The following is an 18,316-nucleotide window of genomic DNA, read 5'->3' as shown; positions in this document are numbered from 1 at the left end:
ACAACCCATTGCCCTTTTCACTTTCTGCATCAGCATTTTAACTCTAACAGGGTTATATTGACCATTTTATGTTAGATTTATTCTATCACACTACCTCATGAGAACGAGACGTTTTTTTGTCATGTCCTGGTACGTTAAAACGTAGAGCTGTGGACTACAAGTATGTTATAATTGTCATGAAAGTGGTGTGGATGGTGGTGAGGCAGACGCTGTAGACCCAGGTATGATGAATAAGGAATTTAATAAGGCAACACACAGTCCAAAAACAGTCCCAAAGCCGGGCAGCACGGCCGAGCTAAAGCCAGGGCTCGACGCCGGTAGCAAACGGTTAACGAGGGACGAAAGGTAGACAGGGCACACAGGAACGGCACGACAAACGCCAAGGGCGGCAAGTAACGACAAGGACCCGACAAAGAACAGACACACAGGTGACACTAAATACACTGGGGGTAATCATAGAAACGAGACACACCTGGGAACAATCAAGGGGAGGACAGGACAACGAAGAGACTTAAGGGGACAGAAAACTCTAAATAAACACAGAAAGACACAGATCATGACAGTACCCCCCCCTCAAGGGCGGCTACCAGACGCCCAAGAAAAAAAAAAAAAAAAAAAAAAAACCCAAAAAACCCAACAAGGGTGGGTGGAGGGGTGCCGGACGGCGGGCCAGAGTCCAAACGAACAAAAAAAAAAAAAACCCACAGTCGTGGGCGGAAAAACAAGAAGGGCCAAGAGTCCATAAACAACAAAAAAAAAAAAAACTACCCACAGGGTGGGCGGAGGCAAAGGAGGCGGGAACCACTGAGGTGGTCTGGCGGTCGTCCGCGGCAGCGGGAACTACGGAGGCGGTCCGGCGGTCGTCCGCGGCGCTGGAGGCGGGAACCACGGAGGCGGTCCAGCGGCCATCCGTGGCGCTGGAGACGGGAACCACGGAGGCGGTCCGGCGGCCGTCCGTGGCGCTGGAGACGGGAACCACGGAGGCGGTCCGGCGGTCGCCCGCGGCGCTGGAGGCGGGAACCCCGGAGGTGGTCTAGCGGCCGTCCGCGGCGCCGGAGGTGGCAACGGGGAGTCCCGGGGGCCGCCCACAGACGGCGACGACGAGCCCCCCGAGGCAGGGTCTCTGGTGGAGCACAGGGGGTCTCAGTGGGAACACAGAAGGTCGGGGTCTCAGGAGGATCGTAGGGGGTCTGGGTCTCTGGAGGAACGCAGAGGGTCTCGGGAGTCGGGGTCTCAGGAGGAACACTGAGGGTCTCGGTCTCGGGAGGAACGCTGAGGGTCTCGGTCTCGGGTGGAACGCTGGAGGTCAGGGTCTCGGGTGAATTGCTGGAGGTCAGGGTCTCGGGTGGAACGCTGGAGGTCAGGGTCTCGGGTGGAACGCTGGAGGTCAGGGTCTCGGGTGGAACGCTGGAGGTCAGGGTCTCGGGTGGAACGCCGGCTGGAACGGCCTCCGGTGCGCCGGCAGGAACGCCGGCTGGAACGGCCTCCGGTGCGCCGGCAGGAACGCCGGCTGGAACGGCCTCCGGTGCGCCGGCAGGAACGCCGGCTGGAACGGCCTCCGGTGCGCCGGCAGGAACGCCGGCTGGAACGGCCGGCGGGTGCGCCAGCCGGAACGCCGGCTGATTCGGCCTCGGGTGCGCCGGCCGGAACGCCGGCTGATTCGGCCTCGGGTGCGCCGGCCGGAACGCCGGCTGATTCGGCCTCCGGTGCGCCGGCCGGAACGCCGGCTGATTCGGCCTCCGGTGCGCCGGCCGGAACGCCGGCTGATTCGGCCTCCGGTGCGCCGGCCGGAACGCCGGCTGATTCGGCCTCCGGTGCGCCGGCCGGAACGCCGGCTGATTCGGCCTCCGGTGCGCCGGCCGGAACGCCGGCTGATTCGGCCTCCGGTGCGCCGGCCGGAACGCCGGCTGATTCGGCCTCCGGTGCGCCGGCCGGAACGCCGGCTGATTCGGCCTCCGGTGCGCCGGCCGGAACGCCGGCTGATGCGGCCTCCGGTGCGCCGGCAGGAACGCCGGCTGATGCGGCCTCCGGTGCGCCGGCAGGAACGCCGGCTGATGCGGCCTCCGGTGCGCCGGCAGGAACGCCGGCTGATTCGGCCTCCGGTGCGCCGGCAGGAACGCCGGCTGATTCGGCCTCCGGTGCGCCGGCAGGAACGCCGGCTGATTCGGCCTCCGGTGCGCCGGCAGGAACGCCGGCTGATTCGGCCTCCGGTGCGCCGGCAGGAACGCCGGCTGATTCGGCCTCCGGTGCGCCGGCAGGAACGCCGGCTGATTCGGCCTCCGGTGCGCCGGCAGGAACGCCGGCTGATTCGGCCTCCGGTGCGCCGGCTGGAACGCCGGCTGAAACGGCCTCGGGTGCGCCGGCTGGAACGCCGGCTGAAACGGCCTCGGGTGCGCCGGCTGCGCCGGTTGGGGGTGCTGGTCCCGGAGCTGGAGCTGGATCTGGGCTGGCGGAGAAACTGTGCGGATTGGGAGGCAGAGGGTTACCTCTCAGCACGGCAGCCGCCGTCAGGCACTCCCTCTCTGCCTCCTGTTGCAACTCCGCCAGCCCCAGATGCGGAAGTCGCGGGATCCATTCGTCCAGCATAATCACCAAGCGTGTGGCTATATTCAGGCGGTGACGCTGTAGACCCAGGTATGATGAATAAGGAATTTAATAAGGCAACACACAGTCCAAAAACAGTCCCAAAGCCGGGCAGCACGGCCGAGCTAAAGCCAGGGCTCGACGCCGGTAGCAAACGGTTAACGAGGGACGAAAGGTAGACAGGGCACACAGGAACGGCACGACAAACGCCAAGGGTGGCAAGTAACGACAAGGACCCGACAAAGAACAGACACACAGGTGACACTAAATACACTGGGGGTAATCATAGAAACGAGACACACCTGGGAACAATCAAGGGGAGGACAGGACAACGAAGAGACTTAAGGGGACAGAAAACTCTAAATAAACACAGAAAGACACAGATCATGACAATAATTAAAACATAACCATTATTTTAAAACTGAGAGTGGCATATGTAAACTACATTTTGAAAACAGGTTTGAAATAATTTATTTAATGAAAACAAAAAACATGATAATGAAGGGTTTAAATATTCATTTTATTTTAAAAGAGTACCTTGGATTTATAAAGTGAGATAAAAAAATCATATGTGAATCTTTAAAACTCTTTGTAAATAGTAAATATAGATTCTTAGTATAGCTGAAAAAACTTCAAAAAATAATAATAATAAATAATAAAAAATTTTACAGAATATTATTTCTACATCTCTAGGCCAGACTGAAGTCTTTCTTTTTGACTGAAATGCCTCCAGATTCATGAATGATGGCTTAAAAGTTATTAGGACATATAAGACCAGCAGTGACTAAAGGAGTGAACAGCAGGAGGGTGACACAGAGAGAAGAGAGAGATCTGGAGTGAATAAAAGAGTCATTTTGATCGCCTCACGTCGTTGTTTAGGAGCTGACTGCAAAACAGTGACACACATGTGACATCAGGCAAAACAACATGGCTGCCATGAGAAGTCCGGTGCGAAGTGAAAAATGAGGACACATCTTTCAGCATCACTGCTCCACTGTCTACAAACAGGGATGCACAAACACACACCCACACAAAGAGACAAAGACATAGTGAGAGAGCTGTGGCCACAATGACTGAATGCCCCATGTACATCATTCAATCAGGGCAAAGAGAATGCATTCAGTCCACAGGATTTAAAAAACAACAAAGTTTTAACTAAAAATTAGAAACTAGAGAGGGGTGAAACAGTCTTCTGCTTTAGAATTAAGGAAAGTGAATCAAAGATACTTTCAAATGACAAAGATGACTAGCACAAAGATGTGTTATGAAAGATGGTTTTCTCCATTGCCCAGAGATGCATGCATATTTATTTTAAGTGCATTGCCCCCCACCTCACCCACCCACACATAAACTGTGACCTAAGAATCTTCCCGTCAGCGCCAGACTAAGCCAGCATACATGTACTCAAATAACATGTCACCCTGGATAACCATGTCAACTGTAATGGGCTGCGGCTAACGTCTTGTGTATCTCTGACTGTAGTCAGAGATGAATAAAGAAATATAAAGTGGTTGGGGCCCTCGAACCGCAAAAATGAGAAATGGAAATAAAAAGGAAATCCCTTGTCATCTGTAAAGTGGCTCATTTGGGTATGAGTAAAGTACTCATACCTCTATATGGAGGTTTCTTAAAGCAAAGACAAACCAATAAGCTAAAGGTGGGCCACACATTCCTCAAGTGCTTCTAGGAAGTGATTAATTTAAATCCTTATGTTATTAACAACATGTTCCTACATGCTCTGGACATTTCTAGTGCAGAAATATCCCAGCGCTAGCGCTCATTCTTGGAAACTAAAACTCTGCAAGTATAATTCACATCGTTCTCACCTGAGAAATCTGTATACATTTTATATTGAATCAGCTGGCTTCCATTTAGTTGCTAAACATTCTGGCCAAGAGTTTAATTCAACACACATCTTTATATTAATGTTAAAATGCAGTACTGTATTTAATTCTTGGAAAAGCTGAGAAAAGGTAACAAGGAATTGATATGTAGTGGAGGGACTATGTGTGGTGTCTGGCTGTGCTGCTGCAAGAAATGTGAGAATTACTAATGATTACTGAGCCATATACTAGCCATATACTGAGGCATATACTAATGTGACACAAACTGTTAAAACAACAGTGAAAAGATGTGACAAAAACAATCTGACAACACCAGTTTATCTAGTTCCTTACATTCATTGGACGGCTGTTCTCCCTTTTCAAAGACAAGTACAAATCTTTGTTCAATCTGTGTGGATAACTTCTGCTTTAAGCTAACCGGTGATCTGTGGAATACTTCATACTTCAACACTGTCAATACTTGACACATCTGTGTCAATGAACTCATCAACAAATCGCACATTCTTCTGATTCGCTTCTTGTTTTAGCATAGTAAAAAAATCAGACCCAGTATATGCATTGATCCATAAATAAGGATTATCTTACTTTGCTTTAGACTACATCAAGATATTTCACTTTTACATTTTTGTCAAGATCATTGCACCCTACTGAAGCATAGACATTCAAAACATCGCAAGATGCAGATTTTCTTTCCAAACATGGAAGAAAAATATATCTTTACACAAATATTAACATAAGTGTGGCTAGGGCGTTACAATAATAACACAGAACTGTGAGAAAGACTCACAACGTTCACAGAACTATCATCTATGTTAGAAATCCCAAACAAATCAGGAAATCTCTCACGCTTATTGGATATAAGGGTGTGTACAGTATTGATATTAGCTTTGGTAATGAAAGTAAGAAGAGTAGTAGCAACAATGACTACTTACCTCACACTTCTGTTTTTTTCCACTGGCCCTGTCAGGCATTCTGTCCAGCCGTTAGGACATGAAGAACACGCACAACATAGGTCATCATCACAGAGGAAGGGTCTGCCTATCTGCTTTCCTCAGCTATTATCTTATATACTGATTAGCAGGTTTTGTTTACTGGTAGCAGCCTTGAGTGAGTCTTGGAGTTTGCAGCAATTTAATTATGTATGGTAGAAAGCATAGTAGCATGGAAAATTAAGGTGGGCTGCAGAATAAAGGTCACACAGAGTGCTCTTTCTGTACTGACTACTTTTGCATAAGTCTGTGTTGGTGTATGGTTCTATTTAGGTCCTTCTGAGAGTGTGCATGTGTATTTCCTCAGGTTTGTCTCCATTATCTCCTAAATGAATAGTTTAACTTCAAATAAAGTCAGGAGAGCCTTCTCCAAAATGTAAAGATCAAAGCTCTGCAAATAGGAATGACCCCATTTAAAAAGCGGTCTTTAATTTCAGAAAAAAACATTTGGAGCCAGAAGGTCCAAATATACAAATTGCAACTTTTCATAGCTTTTAAAGCATTACATTACAAGATCAATGAAACAACTTGTCTATAAGACTATTTAGGCTAAATAAAATTTTAATGGACTGATACCACAAAAACCATTAAATGAAGCAAAACACTATTAACTATGATGTATCATTAAGTAAAGAAATCTAATTTTTCATCCTTTTGGAGAATTCAATCTCATGACTATTTCAGCAACACGTCCTTGTCATACTTTTTAGTACTTTGTAATTCACTGCCATGGCTACGTGCTTCTATTCATGCTGAAAATATTTGGAGCAATCACATGTGCATATGCTGCCTTTCATTTCGCATTCTTTTCTTTTTAATAATCTTTTTCCATCCATGCACAACTGCACGGACATGCACGATCACACCACTAAACTTATACGCCCACACAACACAGGCACGACATTCATGACATGTGATCTTCCTAGGAATTCTGCCAGCAGCTAAATATGCCACTAAGCTGAAATCTCTGAGACAAAGTGAAAGAGAGAAAGAGGCCCCGCATGCACACACACACACCCCCACACACCCATAAAGTGTGCACTATAGCACTGTTGTCAGTTTGCGCCAGTTCCTTGTCAAGTGTAACTGCAGTGCGTACACAAGGAACATGAGACTTTGCTGCTAGTTATCTGCTATGGAGTGTGGTGTGGGGGCAGTCCGTTCTGAGAAAAAAAAAAAGGGACAGAGAGGGAGAGAGCCACGTGATCTCTAAGATCTAATGTGGAATTGTTCTAGGAACATGCCATGTTTACTGTTCATTGTCTAAATTCTTGGAAGGCTTCCTGAAAAGCACGTAGAGAGCCAGAGCCAGCCAAATACGTTTGAAGATTCCTATAGGCTTTTACCGATTCACTGTGCCTCACACTTTTCACCTCAGTTTATAATATTTTCTCACAGTTTTCAGCAAGAACTTCATCTTTGTGCTCAGCAAGTGACTGCGATATAGTTTTAAAGTGCTTTGCAAACTTGGATTTCTGGCTGCAAAACCCTCTCTCTGCGTGTGTGTTCTCCAAGTCAATAGCAGATTATATTTAGAAAAGTGAAATAATAATATAAAAAAAAAGAAGAACATCATGCAAACACAATGTTCCACCACAGCTGACGGTTGAAATGTCTCACTTTTTTTTTTTTTTGATACATTAGATGATTTGTTACAAGTGTTTCTGTGAAAAATCACATCAGAACATTGGCATGCTGGTGAACAACAGTGAAAAATGCAAATCTCGGGAGAAGAAAAAGGATAAAAAGACGTTTGGCATATTTTTTTAGGAAGAGTTTAACTGTTGTAACTTTAATAGCAGTAGTACCCTAAGGGAATCAGAGTTAAATAGTGGTCACAAAAATAGTTATTAAATTTAAGTAAATAAAAAATAAATTAGGCATGCAGTGTCCCTTGTTACATACAAATTATATCAAATTTAAAGCTATTAAAATTATTAGTAAGTATGTCTGCATTGACCAGAACACATAAGGAAAACAGCCCCACATACACCAGTAAAGATTCATGTAGCGTCAATCTTACATTACTATTAGCTAATCTATTCTGTAATATGTGTTAGTGTAGTGTAGGTGTGAAATAATAATGTTTTGGAATGTAAGCACAGTTAAATCCAACTTAACACATCTCTGTAACTTCAATTTGATTTCCTCTTGAATCTATTTTTGTCATGAAAGTGGTGTGGATGGTGGTGAGGCAGACGCTGTAGACCCAGGTATGATGAACAAGGAATTTAATAAGGCAACACACAGTCCAAAAACAGTCCCAAAGCCGGGCAGCACGGCCGAGCTAAAGCCAGGGCTCGACGCCGGTAGCAAACGGTTAACGAGGGACGAAAGGTAGACAGGGCACACAGGAACGGCACGACAAACGCCAAGGGCGGCAAGTAACGACAAGGACCCGACAAAGAACAGACACACAGGTGACACTAAATACACTGGGGGTAATCATAGAAACGAGACACACCTGGGAACAATCAAGGGGAGGACAGGACAACGAAGAGACTTAAGGGGACAGAAAACTCTAAATAAACACAGAAAGACACAGATCATGACAGTACCCCCCCCTCAAGGGCGGCTACCAGACGCCCAAGAAAAAAAAAAAAAAAAAAAAAAAACCCAAAAAACCCAACAAGGGTGGGTGGAGGGGTGCCGGACGGCGGGCCAGAGTCCAAACGAACAAAAAAAAACAACCCACAGTCGTGGGCGGAAAAACAAGAAGGGCCAAGAGTCCATAAACAACAAAAAAAAAAAAAAACTACCCACAGGGTGGGCGGAGGCAAAGGAGGCGGGAACCACTGAGGTGGTCTGGCGGTCGTCCGCGGCAGCGGGAACTACGGAGGTGGTCCGGCGGTCGTCCGCGGCGCTGGAGGCGGGAACCACGGAGGCGGTCCGGCGGCCGTCCGTGGCGCTGGAGACGGGAACCACGGAGGCGGTCCGGCGGCCGTCCGTGGCGCTGGAGACGGGAACCACGGAGGCGGTCCGGCGGTCGCCCGCGGCGCTGGAGGCGGGAACCCCGGAGGTGGTCTAGCGGCCGTCCGCGGCGCCGGAGGTGGCAACGGGGAGTCCCGGGGGCCGCCCACAGACGGCGACGACGAGCCCCCCGAGGCAGGGTCTCTGGTGGAGCACAGGGGGTCTCAGTGGGAACACAGAAGGTCGGGGTCTCAGGAGGATCGTAGGGGGTCTGGGTCTCTGGAGGAACGCAGAGGGTCTCGGGAGTCGGGGTCTCAGGAGGAACACTGAGGGTCTCGGTCTCGGGAGGAACGCTGAGGGTCTCGGTCTCGGGTGGAACGCTGAGGGTCTCGGTCTCGGGTGGAACGCTGAGGGTCTCGGTCTCGGGTGGAACGCTGGAGGTCAGGGTCTCGGGTGGAACGCTGGAGGTCAGGGTCTCGGGTGGAACGCTGGAGGTCAGGGTCTCGGGTGGAACGCCGGCTGGAACGGCCTCCGGTGCGCCGGCAGGAACGCCGGCTGGAACGGCCTCCGGTGCGCCGGCAGGAACGGCCTCCGGTGCGCCGGCAGGAACGCCGGCTGGAACGGCCTCCGGTGCGCCGGCGGGTGCGCCGGCTGGAACGGCCTCCGGTGCGCCGGCGGGTGCGCCGGCTGGAACGGCCTCCGGTGCGCCGGCGGGTGCGCCGGCCGGAACGCCGGCTGATTCGGCCTCGGGTGCGCCGGCCGGAACGCCGGCTGATTCGGCCTCGGGTGCGCCGGCCGGAACGCCGGCTGATTCGGCCTCCGGTGCGCCGGCCGGAACGCCGGCTGATTCGGCCTCCGGTGCGCCGGCCGGAACGCCGGCTGATTCGGCCTCCGGTGCGCCGGCCGGAACGCCGGCTGATTCGGCCTCCGGTGCGCCGGCTGGAACGCCGGCTGATTCGGCCTCCGGTGCGCCGGCTGGAACGCCGGCTGATTCGGCCTCCGGTGCGCCGGCCGGAACGCCGGCTGAAACGGCCTCCGGTGCGCCGGCCGGAACGCCGGCTGAAACGGCCTCGGGTGCGCCGGCTGGAACGCCGGCTGAAACGGCCTCGGGTGCGCCGGCTGCGCCGGTTGGGGGTGCTGGTCCCGGAGCTGGAGCTGGATCTGGGCTGGCGGAGAAACTGTGCGGATTGGGAGGCAGAGGGTTACCTCTCAGCACGGCAGCCGCCGTCAGGCACTCCCTCTCTGCCTCCTGTTGCAACTCCGCCAGCCCCAGATGCGGAAGTCGCGGGATCCATTCGTCCAGCATAATCACCAAGCGTGTGGCTATATTCAGGCGGTGACGGGCAGAGTATGGCCTTGCCACCTCTTCGACATAGTCCTTTATGGTTTTCCGCAAGCCCCCTGGGTCCATGATGTAATTAGCGTGCCTCACCGTACAATTGGTCGGGTCCTTCTGTCATGAAAGTGGTGTGGATGGTGGTGAGGCAGACGCTGTAGACCCAGGTATGATGAATAAGGAATTTAATAAGGCAACACACAGTCCAAAAACAGTCCCAAAGCCGGGCAGCACGGCCGAGCTAAAGCCAGGGCTCGACGCCGGTAGCAAACGGTTAACGAGGGACGAAAGGTAGACAGGGCACACAGGAACGGCACGACAAACGCCAAGGGCGGCAAGTAACGACAAGGACCCGACAAAGAACAGACACACAGGTGACACTAAATACACTGGGGGTAATCATAGAAACGAGACACACCTGGGAACAATCAAGGGGAGGACAGGACAACGAAGAGACTTAAGGGGACAGAAAACTCTAAATAAACACAGAAAGACACAGATCATGACAATTTTTCTCGAAGAGTGTCAATCCTTCAAATAACCCAAGGACGGGTTCCAACAACAGTTCTTTCAACACAGCTGTTTCAGCTCCAAATCAGGCCTAGTGAAAGAAACAGTTCTTTACTGGTTCTATGAATGAACTAGATGGAGCTTCCTCTGACAGAGATGGTAACATCCCTAAAATTATTGCAAATAAATGTTTTAACTTCCATCTGCTGTATTATTTTTAAAGGGTGAAGGGACATCTTAACTACAAAAAAAATGATCTATTCCAAGACTCCATGCAAACAGGTGAATAAATATCACATGTTTAATTTATTGCTGTTTTTACAGACCTTATCGGTAATGGCTGTAATTCACGATATCACTAATATCGGTTTTTCGCAGTGTTGTCCACTTTAAACTATGTGACATGAGATATTACAATCAGTGTGAAGATAGGCAGAAAGTTCATTCCATAGCCTTGCTAATTCAACTTTTTGTGAAAGTCAAAGCTCTGTTTTTTTTGTTTTAGATTCCGCAGATCTGCCATTTAGCGCACACAATGTTTGCTGATTGGTTGTTGGTCTCCATAAACTTGCCCTCAGGTTCCAACAGCCATGTCTCTTTCATCTTGACACATCTGATATCCCAGTAGTGACTGGGAGCACTAATTTATTGTTGCAAGAGAGCACCTGAAAACCATAATGTATCTCAAAAACCAGTGATTGACATTTGGGGGGTAGAAAAGCCTAATAAGTGCATTTCTAGCCCCCAGCAAGGACCTCTGGTGATGTAACAAGGTGTGTTAATTCTGAAAATCTTTATATAACAAAGATAAAATCACAACTTCTTAAAGGTTTTTTATAATAATTAACAACCAATTCTGCCTGTTAACCTCCTACACTGACATGAACTGGTTTATATTAATGCCCCAGGGTTACCTTTTCCAAACATTAAAAAAACCTATAGAAGGAGTTTTAGTTTCAACACCTTATCAGGTTGTTTCAATCAAACCTATGTGGCTGAAACTCTGTGAGCAGGTAAGTGACAAAATTACATAATTTAATTTCATAATTAATTTTTAGGAGACAAAACAGCCTGTAACATTTAATAAAATATATTAAAGTAAACATCTTCAAGTTAGAAACATTTGTTCACTGTTAATTCTTTAGTATTTTACCCATCTTTAAGAGGAAACTGCATTAAAACATCTACACATGATGACTTTTTCTTGAAAACACTCTTCTGCTGGATAATAAAAACGTATACAAAAAACCCTGCAAATTTTAGCGTTCAGTTTGTGCCAACTCTTTTGCTTGTTCTTTGAGTAAATGTGTGGTGTTTATTACTTTGAGTTTGCACCATATTTGAGAGCGCAGATTAAAACCATAAAACAAAGTCAAGGCTGTCAAGGTTTCAAGCATTTGTTCCTGTAATTAATCTATTTACATTAACTTTTAAATCGAAGTTCCCGTCACAACTTAACTTCTCTTGGTGTGATAATGTCTGTCTTTTTAAGGAATTGTCTAAAGTTACACTGAAAACAAGGACATGTTTTCACAGTTACTCTTAACTGTTTGAATTCTCTTTTCCACGAATGGCAACATGCCTGAACAAAACAGGCCAAGCAGGTTTTTATCCTTCAGGGTTTTCCTCGAACAAGCCCAGCAATACCTAGAAAGCGCTCCACTATTGTTTGTGAATATGATGTATGACTGGTGCTCTGTATCGCAACCCATCAAGAGTGAGTCATTCCAGCCCAAAGAAAATTATGGGCATCTAAACACACCCTTCACACATGTTTACATGGGTAAAAAGAGGGCGGGATAAGCACCAAGCATTAACTTTCATAAAAAATAAAAAAAAGACGGATTCACGTGTACACACGCACTTCCACACACAATGACAAAAGAAAAGTAAGACAGTAGAAAAGATGCTATCATTATCTTTGTTATGTATATAAATCCTCATCAAACCACTATCTTAAAGCACGAACGTGTCTGGGTTTTTTATGCTAAAGAAGTTATTTAAAATGAGCCAATGGAAGCTTTCAAAAACCCTTGCATGAACAAGACTTATAGATTTTACCAAAACCACTCATAAAACGGCAAGATTCATAAAATTATATTAAAAATATGCTTATGGTAAGTCCAAACATTTCTTGATTAAAGTTAACACTTGCTTCAACCTTCACACAACCTTTAGCAACTTAGCTGCTTAACCAGCATACATTCAGGACTTTTAAGTAGTTCAATTCAAAATTATGCAAAATATTTAATCATTACAAACCAATGTACTAACATTTACCAACAGAACTGAGCCTTGTACACTAACTGTGATTAATTAAACAAGTTAGCAAAAAGCAAAATCAGTCATCTCCACCATGAAAACAATTTAATGGTTCATTGGGTTCATTTCTTTCTTTTTCACTTTTTTTTTTTTTACTTTTTACACACATTTTATTGCCTCTAATGGCATTTATCTACAATGGTGATTAAGTAATTTCTCCATCTGAACATTAGCTAAACATATCAAGCTTTTGTTCAGACATGATCAAAGTACATATTACACCCTTTAAGATTCACACCTACTAGTTGTTGGCATGAAAAGTTGTACCAAAAAGTAAAGAGCTCCAGGGCTGTTCTGAACTTGCGTAGATGTCAGGGTGTCATCATATCAAATTAGAAGGACATACTTTAAAGGTTGACACATTTTTAAAGTTTTGATTTTTCAAAAAGTCTTACTACTCAAAAAGCTGGACACTACAACTATTCAGTCCTTTCATCCTTAAAATATATGCAAATCACTGTACTGTTTTAAAGGGTAAAATAAAATCATAAATCTATAACTGAGATAGTTTAGATTGTTTCTAGAAACAGGTTGGTGCACTTCACGTATTTTGTTACTTTTATAATTAATAGGAAAGAGATGTTGACTATAGAACCCCCTCCAAACACTGTCTTTGTGTATTCTAGGTGGGTCAGTCTCTCACCTCTTAGTCCAGAAAAACAAGTCAAATATTTGCTTTTTAAGTTTCTTAAACTTTTAATTTACATTTAGACATCAATAGACATCTTCTACAGTAGTTTATTGATGTGACAAACGGATAAAGGAAATGGGGATGAAGTAAATAGTTTTAGTTGGTTTTTCCCCAACTGCTTAACAGGTTTATCAAGTCATGAACTACACTACCTAGAATCTCCTTCTAGGAAATCCATACATGCCAGTGTACACTTTTTTAACATTCAAATAATATCTTCTCTACTTGGAGTCCAAATATTTATTTTATTCTTATTGTTAATACCCTTTTAAAATGTAACAAAAGATAATAATAAAAAATGTTTTTCTCTCTTCTTGACACCCCCAGCCTTGCATCCACCTCTGGGCCTCGTTGGAAAGCCATAAACTGAGAGGCCTATAGAACAAGGGCATCCTGAGACACGCTAATGCACCACCAACTCACACAGATGCACACAGACACAAACAGACAAATACAGCTGCTGAGAGCAATCACAAACTCTATGGCAGTCATCCAATTCAATGCTGGTTGACTGTTGGAAGGAGTCCGTTCAGGAGAGCAATAAATTCCCACATTTTCCACGTATGTTGTGATAAACTCGGATGAGAGAAAACAAAACTTTGCAGCACACGCCTACATCCCCAGAAACGAGTTCCTCGTATTTGAGCGTGGGTATGATAAAAACGGCTTGAAGGAAAAACAAACCTGTGTTTGTCTTGCCTCGGGGTAGCTAGGTGCACCTATACATATATATTGATTTTACAGTTCTCTTACAAGCAAATAAAAATGCTCCTATTCACTGTGATCTTTTAACTCTGGAGGAAAAAAAAGCCAGTTATTTGAAGATATAACTGAAATGGGATTTGGGGCCAGGATGCTAAAAAAAAAAAAGAGAATAAAAACCCTTTTTCAACAAATTATTAAATTACAAAGCTGAGATTTATAATCCAAATAACCTCTGGATATACACAAAATGCAACCGTTTAGACAACAATAATGACAACATGGTGATAGAAAGTGTTTGCTGAGGAAAGAACACTAACAGGAAATGAAGAAAAACTGCCACAAACTACTTGCTGGCTAGCCACACATTGCACTCTTGTACACACAATAAAAAGAAAAAGTGTGTGAGTGTATGTGTGTGGAGGGGGGGGATGCGGGGGGAGTGAGGCCTTGAATGTATGGTCTGATGTGTCTGACAAAGTTCAGATGAGGTAAACTGCACCACAAATCAGACTTGCCTCTGAATAATTTAAGGTTAAAACCAACATTTCAGGGTTTATTTTTATGTTTATTATATAATCCTATTTAAGATTGATTATTTTTGCTCTATTTTGTGATTGCTTTAGTCGATTTTTTCTTTGTCTAGCTGTTTTAAAAAAAAAGTTTCATATTTAATGTATTAATAGAGATAAGAAGACATTATTTGACAATAATGTCTTCTTATCTCCTCCCACCTCGCTCTTTCACCCTCATACCTGCAATAGACATGCCACTTCGCAACTTATTGAGTTACAGTCCTAGCTGGTGATTGATTTATTTATATATTTATTTGTGGCTAAATTATGACGTAAGCCCCATCATAGCATCATGCCAATTCTACCCCTTGTACAGTTGACAGTAATGACAACACTCCTTCCTGAGGTTTAAGCGCTGTCCAACATCAACACCGGATTTTTTCGAGTTTCAAAAAATTCTTCGACAGTCGCGCTTTACGCATTCAAGTGGACGGGAGGCGGGGGGGGTCGTTTGCTCCTCCACGCAAAAGCTCCTATTACTTCTTATTAAAGTTGTAGAGTGTTGACTTTTATTTAAGGATGAGCAGCGAATTTGCAGATGATTTTAATGTAGAGCCAGGAGAGTGTCGGGACATGCAGCCGCTCGCAGAGTGAGAAATAAAGGTAGAGAATCGAGAGAGTAATGCACGGTAAAACCTATGCGTCATACAAAGCAGGCAACGTATATCACGCCAAGAGAGGAGGGTAGTGGTTGGGAATATATTTACCCGATTTGTCGCTATTCCATAGACTGAGGCTGTCAGCTGGCGCAGATGTGGTAGGCTGGATAACCTCTAAACTTTGTAGGATTCTCTTGTCTTCTTCTTCTTCTAAAAAAAAAAAAAAAAAAAAAAGGGAAAAAAAAAGAAAAAAAAGAAGAAGAGACAAGCAGGCCCCGGGTTTCCTCCTTCGTCTCGTCCGCTGGCTTACTCTATCACTTTTAGTCCTGTCTCGGCCGCTCGTCCCCCCATCTTGCTATCCCACTCTCTCTTTCTCTGCCCGCTCCTGTCCCTGTGCAGGAAGTAAAATGCGGCTCTCACACGAGCAGCGCACGGACCGAGAGCAGGCTGACATCATGCAGCAGTCCGTATAGAGTTCTGCTTAAAGACGCAGACATGGTCGGTCCCTCACTTTACTGTACACGCGCTGTCCAACAGTGGTCTGCGCGGTAAATGAACTGTCATATCATGCGCCTCTTTCTGTTCTTTTTTTTATACACGAATACACGAACTCGGTGCACTCCGGGGGCTTAAAGGTGTACTCTTCTGTACTGTTTATTAGTTAAAGAGCTCTAAATGACGTCTAAGTTTGTTCTCACAGTGTTTGGTGCCGCACTTAAACACAAAAGCGTTGGAAATAGGACGTCGGAGTACGAAGGAGATCCTGAATTACACTGACGTGTGGGTATCTCACGTGTCACTGTAAGAAGACAGCCCAGGATACATGATGCGCATGTGTGTTTGTTCTCCTAAATTACAGGCGCCAACTGCTGGCGGAGTGACCTCAAGTCAACATTGTTTTATGTATGTATGTATGTATGTATGTATGTATGTACGCATTCAATGAATATATGTATATAATAAATAAATATATGAGCCTTATCCATACATATTCATATATACATAATTGATCTACTATGTCTGTCTGTATGCAGACTTTTTACAGATTAGCCCCAAACCGATTTAAATCTAAAATAATTTTCATTTAACCAAGATTGTTTCAAATGGGAAATGAGACAGATATCCGTCATTACAAACATATTCAATATGTAGAAAAAATCAGAACATTTTTATTTTCCCAAGCTTTTATCTCTTGATTTTGTTGTTTCTTCTGAGGGTTTTGTGTTTTGTATGGTTTTTAAGGTTGATTTTTATTGTACAGCGCTTTGTGATTTTATGTCTGTGAAAAGCGCTTTATAAATAAACTTTACTTACTTACATTAAAAAACAAACACACAAAAAACATAAGTTTTAATAGAAAATGGCACATTGAATATAATTTATGCCTTTCTCGTTAATAAACGACATAGGCATAGCATTGCAACAGTCAAACAAGTCAAACAGTTCTTGTAACAGTGATAGCTTTTAGCATATTTCCATGGCTGTTTTGGTAATTTATCATTATTGATATGCTTTTAGGTTTTCATAATTAGAAAATCTCCTTTCCCTCACCTTAATCTTTAGCTGCCTTTGCAGATTTTTTATTAGATGCAACTAAGAGTAGTCTGTTTGGACTACTCTGAAACAATAATATAACTAAGTAGGTAAATAAGTAAAGTTTATTTATGTAGCACCTTTCACAGATAAATATCGTACCATGCTTAAGAACAACAAAACAGGATTAACATTTCATCTGTTGGTAATACTAAAAGATTAGTTTAAACTTAAATCTACCAGCAGCATGAATAACTTTGTTCCTAATTGAAAACACAGATATTATTTCACTTTTTAGTGATTAGCATGGTGGAGCTGAGAGACCCACCCGGATATCCCAGGATATGTCTATATATCCCAGTATGTATCTATGAACATCTGAATGAATAGATCTAGGTAAAGGTATGCATATCTGCAATTGTGTATGTAAACAGAATGTCATGGACCTTCTAATTAGTAATCCATGAGATTTTAACTCTGTGGGGTATAAACATGACGTGAGATGGAGGCCCATTTTCTTTACCCACTGGCGTTTAGACTGGACAATGAACTATATTTATTTTACAACCCGCCATAGTAAGAAGGGTCGTCATGCAGATGATTAAAATCTCCAAATATTATTTTTAGCGAACAGCAGCTAAATGTGGCATCTTTATAATTTGTTGTTTGTTCAGCTTGTCTTCCTTTACTATTTCTTGTAAAAAAAAAAAAGAAAAAAGTTACCTTTCCTTTCATATTAGCACTAAATATTGTTTTTTTTAAAACACAGATGAAAGGTTATGACATTGAAAATGTCAAAGAGACCATGTTTATTTTGGCATGTCGTAATAGTTAGCAATATTTTCTTACAGTTTACTTACTGAGCAAAGTAGAAGCAAGCTTGAGGAAATATGAGAAACATTGCCGCTATTATTATTATTATTATTATTTTTATCTGAACTGATAACATCTGGAACAGATGCTGGCAAGGGTTCACCAGGACAGTAGTACGTAACCCAGAGCACACCCCAAAGTAGTTAGTCTTTTTCTTTAAATAAATAAATGTTTTATGTTTTAGGTAGGTGCGACAGACTGGCAACCTGTCCAGGGTGTACCCCTCCTCTCGTCCGAAATATTAGCTGGAGATAGGCACCCTGGCCCCACTAGGTACAAGGGTGTTTGAAAATGGCTGGATGGATGTTTTAGGTAGGGCTGTTAAAACATAACATTTGCCTCTGAGAAAATCAGGCGTAATATCTCTAGGGGTGCGAGCCTTTTTGCTGTATTTTGGTGCCTGCACTACAGTCTGGCAAGAAGATATTTCTAAAAATGTTTTAATTTTTTCTTGTAAAACTGAATGACATACTCTTAGTCGCCATTAATGCCATTTTAAAATGAGTTATAGATTGAGTTTTTTTTTTTTGTTTTTACCTGGAAAAGACTATTATTTACATTTTTTATGATCTTGTGTGGTTTCCAGCTCACTTGTTACAAAATCTTGATGGAAAATATGGTAAACAAGGTGAGAAGTTCATGGTTTTTGCAGAAACAAATGCAACAAGTGATTAATTAAGTCTGGCAAGTCACTCAGACTAAGCAAACAACTTCCAGCTTTTAAAGCAAAAAAGAAGAAATGAAAAGGGGTGATGACTTGTCAAAACTACTTCTTTGTGGTTCATGCGAGCAGTTAGATCAGCCCAGACTCAGAATATGAGGCATATGATGTGTTTATCCTGTGCACAA

The 18,316-nt window shown here is 44.5% G+C and overlaps 1 protein-coding gene across 1 annotated transcript in view; it reads right to left on the bottom strand.

The window, feature by feature from the left end:
• Positions 1–15,593, bottom strand: part of nacc2 (NACC family member 2) — a 41,758-nt gene extending 26,165 nt beyond the window's left edge. The window contains exon 1 of the mRNA XM_028024959.1: positions 15,170–15,593. The gene's annotated coding sequence lies outside the window, so the exon portion shown is untranslated. The remainder of the gene's footprint in view (positions 1–15,169) is intronic.
• Between the last annotated feature and the right edge of the window lie 2,723 nt (positions 15,594–18,316).

Source organism: Xiphophorus couchianus, chromosome 8, assembly GCF_001444195.1.
Source record: "Xiphophorus couchianus chromosome 8, X_couchianus-1.0, whole genome shotgun sequence".
In the NCBI taxonomy this organism is placed as follows: Eukaryota; Metazoa; Chordata; class Actinopteri; order Cyprinodontiformes; family Poeciliidae; genus Xiphophorus; species Xiphophorus couchianus.
This window is presented reverse-complemented; position numbering and strand designations above follow the sequence as displayed.